Source organism: Triticum aestivum, chromosome 1A (genome assembly GCF_018294505.1).
Source record: "Triticum aestivum cultivar Chinese Spring chromosome 1A, IWGSC CS RefSeq v2.1, whole genome shotgun sequence".
In the NCBI taxonomy this organism is placed as follows: Eukaryota; Viridiplantae; Streptophyta; class Magnoliopsida; order Poales; family Poaceae; genus Triticum; species Triticum aestivum.
In genome coordinates, this window is record NC_057794.1 from 20,765,944 (window position 1) to 20,771,040 (window position 5,097).

The 5,097-nt window shown below is 43.6% G+C and overlaps 2 pseudogenes; both read right to left on the reverse strand.

The window, feature by feature from the left end:
- Positions 1-565: 565 nt before the first annotated feature.
- LOC123072263 (uncharacterized) lies at positions 566-649 on the reverse strand (annotated as a pseudogene).
- A 99-nt stretch (positions 650-748) lies between these two features.
- On the reverse strand, positions 749-833 carry LOC123072312 (uncharacterized; annotated as a pseudogene).
- Positions 834-5,097: the final 4,264 nt, after the last annotated feature.

Sequence of the window (5,097 nt, forward strand, 5' to 3'; positions counted from 1 at the left end):
AAATCTAACAACGATGGTTGTCGTCATCCTTGCGTTGGCTAGTTAAAACTAAGAGCAGCAGAGCAAATATGTGTATTACGCAGACAAACAGGGGTGCTCCTGTTGGGTTGCAACATGAAAGAGCCAGGTTTTTATTACTGCTAAAAAATACTTAGCAACCACAACAAATTATGATCAAAGGAATGGAAACGAATCTAAGGGTTTATTTTTGGTAAAATATCCAAGGTTGAGAAATCCAAAAATGCAAAAAACACCGATCAACTGTAGTTGTTTAACCATCACCACACTAACGAACATGTGTTCAAGAGAGTTGTTTGATCCAAAGCATTGAAGACAAATAAATGAAAGAGAAATGTTTCAATTCTATTCAGAAGTATAGTCCAAGCAATATCTGACTTATGATGAAATGCATAGGTCCAGCCGATGACTACACAGCAGCAACTACTTCAGAATTTGCTGGAGAAATGCTTATCCTTTTTATTCTTCAACGACGTAAAAAGAAATGCCAACACAACACCATCAACAACAGACTCTCACCCAACTAATATACTAGAACTAGATCAACCAAGCATCAGTTTTAAAAAGCTCGGTTTAAGATACTTCAACGACGTAAAATCTCAGTAGCATCTCCTTGTAACATGATATGCTCAGCTGACAAACGATTCACATGCAACTCCTCTACATTATATCACACCAACACACGGAGCTGCATCTCTAGATGAGGAACAAAAAAACGTTGATGGCATGCTAAGCATCAGTTTTAAAAAGCTCAATTTTAGATCATCAAAGACCGGAAAGGCCGCAGCGGTCTAAATGTTTCACATCCTCTGCCAAGCACAACATCATCATCGTCACGGAAAGGCCGCAGCGGTCTAAACAGTCAGCTATCCAAAAAACATAGTGACCCACATCACCATTGAGCTACTGTGAGCATGTAAGGACCAGATACAATGCAGAGCTACTAAGCAAATGGGATCGGGCAGAAGGGCAAAGAGAGGGAGGTGGCTACCTTCACCACAGGGGAACTTCCTGGTGGTGATGTTGAGCAGCATCCTGACTGGGCCCTTGACCTTCAGCTGCTTCTCCTTGGCGCCCTTCACCAGATCTGAGGTCACTGCTCAACACACGCACGCACAAACGCATCAGATCGGAGGCGCACAAATCCAGACTCATCCAACCAAGCACTAACAAACACATGAATGATACTAACATAAGCCATATAGTACTCTTGGAAGTGTGCAATGAATTTGCACAGGAGTACGTACGTACAACACAATAGAAACCTCAAGAATCACGGTGTGGAATACAATGAGGAATGTTTGTTTGGTCGAGGATGGGTCAGGCACCCTTGATCACGAGACGGGGCAGCCCAGGCTGTTGATGCAGTACTTGCTCACACTACCCAAGAACATCCTGTTCAACCAAAGGAACCGGATCGGCTTGTTTCTTTCATACACGAAAGGTGATGCCTATCACACAAGCAGGCAGGCAACTGTCCTAGAAACTTCATGATCTAAATAGATTACAAGATGAACTCCCGGAAAAAAATCGCTAAATGAACTGATCTAGAAGGTTACTACAGTGCTACTACATGGCTGCACTAAAGAATGTGAAGATGCAGTTCTAGATACGTGGGATTTGAATCAATTTTGGCTGTACAAGTAGAGTTCTTCACTGTGACCGTGAGAGATTTCCATGAAGCAGTGCAAGTCAGTTTTCAGTAGCTACTACTAAGACAGACTGCCTGAACAGTTCTATCCACGGCATTCAGTTCTATGGAAAGAAAAATTATATGCCAAGGCGCAAATGCGCTACAGATCAAGAGAAATTTATCTATACACATGTAGTTTCATGTATGCAGGAGTAGATGTAACACATACTTCACACTGTATCAGATTCATAATGACACATCCTAGCAAAACTGAAACTAATTTCGATCACGCAGTTGCCTCCATGGGCAAAGCTCTGTAGCAGGCTCGCCTGGCCACTCAGACAATATCCTTGATCTGCAAGGGCAAGAACAAGAGTAAGTTTTGGTCACGGTAATAAGATGATGATATAAAAAAATGATTGGCGGATGGTGAAATGTACACAAGACAGCATGTTTTATTGCTTCCTTCTGATTGCTCACACCAATAACATCCCGGTCCTATGTTTGTAGTACAGAAAGCCACAAAGAATTTGGTGGCAGACAGAATATTTATGCTTCCCTTTTCAATGGAGCCCCAAACCAAATACACCCTCGTCAATAATGCAAGTCCGTAGATGCAATGCAACATTGGACCACTAAATGACTATGTAAAGCATGATAATGGCCTAACTAGATCTGAGATTTCACACAAGTGGCAACTATACTAGTACAGTAGTGCACCCATGTCTCATGAAAAGCACGATCCTCGTACTGCAATTGCTTATCATATCTAAACTACAAAACGAAATGGCTAGAAATCACAGATCACATGCTTAAATTGGGAACTACGAACAGTTCATGTTCCTGATAAATTCAGAAGGGTCGCACAGATCGAAGACTAATTGTCGCATTCCCGGGGGGGAAACAATTAGACCTACACGGGAAGGTAATCCAGTAATCCGATCACGGTTCAAATTGCGCATCAATTATAGCCTAAATATTCCAGACCAGAGAAGATCTGACATCGAAAGGGGCGAGAGATGGGATGAGATGGGGTATGACGAACCAGGATGCCGTGCTCGAGGCAGTAAAGTACCCAGCATGCATTGCCGAACTGGATTACAGGAAGTCGCCAGGATGCCGACGCCGAGGAGCGTGGCCGGCAGGATGCCGAAGACGAAGTCGCCGAAGGAGATGTTGTAGCTCCGAGGCGCGCGCCGTGGTGCTCCTGCCATGGGTCGGGCGCGCGAGGACGGTCGGGCTACTCCCGCTTCTCCTCCAGAGGCCTCCACCGTGCGCTGCTCCCACGCGAGCCCTGGATGTCACCCAAGGAGAGGAGAGGAGCAATATGTTAGGAACCGCGGGAGAGGGAGGGGAGGCGCGGAGTGTCGTGCGCGTACGTGGTCGTGGCGGGGCACGCCGCCATCCTGGCCGTGGACTACCTGCCTATGGTCGCCGGGCCGGTGAGACGAGGCGCTGCGCGGCAAAATCCCAAGGACGGAGTGGTTGGTTGGCTCAGAGTGGATAAGGCTAGGGGAGAACGGGGGGAGGGAGGAGCTCGATCTCGTCTATGGTGAGGGTTGTCGATGGTGGGCGGCGGTGGATCGAGATCTGAGGGAGGGAGAGGGTGACTTGGAGATGGGGATATGGGATCGAGGGGCGTGGGAGAGGGTGGAGCAGCGGCGCTTGGGGGTGGGGGTCGAGCTCAGCCGGAGGGAGGTGGCCGACGCACGCAGGAGGGAAGGAGGAGAGGGGAGGCGACGGGGTTCGCCATGGGAGGTAGGGGGGAGGGGAGGAGGAGAGGAGAGCGAGGGGAGAAAGAAAGGAGGCGGGGGTGAACAAAAAATGTCCACGAGGACTAGGGTTTCGGCTTAGGCGGGCTTGGGGTGAGGACAGCCGTTAGATCCGCAAAAATCCAACGGTGTTCCATCCACGATCCGCGTGAAATGCTCTTGGACTAGTCAAAATGCAGTACACGCATACGATGTCATGACCATCTAAATTGGTCATGGTTAACTACAAAATTGGTCGTAGTTAACTAAAAATCAATTTTCTATTTTTCGAGTGCTCGAAATAAGTTTTTTTGTGAAGGACCTATAATATATTTGTTGCAAAATTGGATCAAATCATTTTTCTAAAATACTAGGTCATATTTAATTCACAATTGACCAAATAGTTGGGTGTAAAAAGTTTTGATCCACCTCTCGTGAAAAAAAACAAATTTTTGCCGATTCAGTTGGAAGCGGGTCAAATTTGAACTGTAGCTGCCTTGTAGTTTGCTCTTTTTTTTTCTGAAAATCGTTTCTAGGTACATAAGTATCTATTAAATCAGAGAAAAACCAAAAGAATTTCTAAGATTCAACCACTAGCTAGGAACGGTTATTCCCGCCGTTTTGATCGCATTTTGAAACCGGCATAAAAATTCAAAAAAATCAAAAAACTGGGAAACCTTCGCATTGTGTCGTTATATGTGGCCAAGTTCCCAGGAAAAATAACAAACTTGTAATACGGCAATTATTTTTAAAAAGTGTTCTCAGAAACGAGCTATCAAGTGTGGAGATCAATGGCTTTCAAGCCAAATAATCAATTTAAGGCCACATTCATGGCATAGTTTGTTCAAATGATATCATATTGTGCAAAAGGGTGCATATTGAAATGGCAAACAATGTTGCCTAAGGAAGTTTTCATTTTCTTTGGACGAAAAAACCATTTTCCATTTTTCTTATGCCCAAAAGGAGGTTTTTTTGTGAAGGACCTCCCAAATAATTGTTGCAAAATTGGACCAAATCATTTTTCTAAAATACTAGGCCATATTTAATGCACAATTTACCAAATGGTTGGGTGTCAATAGTTTTGATCCACCTCTTGTGAAAAAGACAAATTTCTGCCGATTCAAAAGAAAGCGGGTCAAATTTGAACTGCGACTGCCTCATAGTTTGCTATTTATTTTTTCCAAAAATCATTTCTAGGTACAAAAGTATCTATTTAATCAGAGAAACACCAAAAAAATTCCAAGATTCAACCACTAGCTAGGAACGGTCAAGCCCGCCGTTTTGACCGCATTTTGAAACAGGCATAAAAAATTCAAAAAAAATCAAAAAAATTGGGAAGCCTTCGCATTGTGTCATTATATGTGACCAAGTTACCAGGAAAAATAAAAAACTTGTAATACGGCAATTATTTTTAAAAAGTGTTCTCAGAAATGAGCTATCATGCGTGGAGATTCATGGCTTTCAATCCAAATGATCAATCTTATGGCCACATTCATGGCATAGTTTGTTCAAATGATCTCATATTTTGCAAAAGGGTGCATATTGGAATTCCAAACAATGTTGCCTAAGGGACTTTTTATTTTCTTTGCACGGAAAATTCATTTTCCATTTTCCGAGTGCCCGAATTGAGTTCTTTTTGTGAAGGACCTACCATATATTTGTTGCAAAATTGGACCAAATCAATTTTGTAAAATA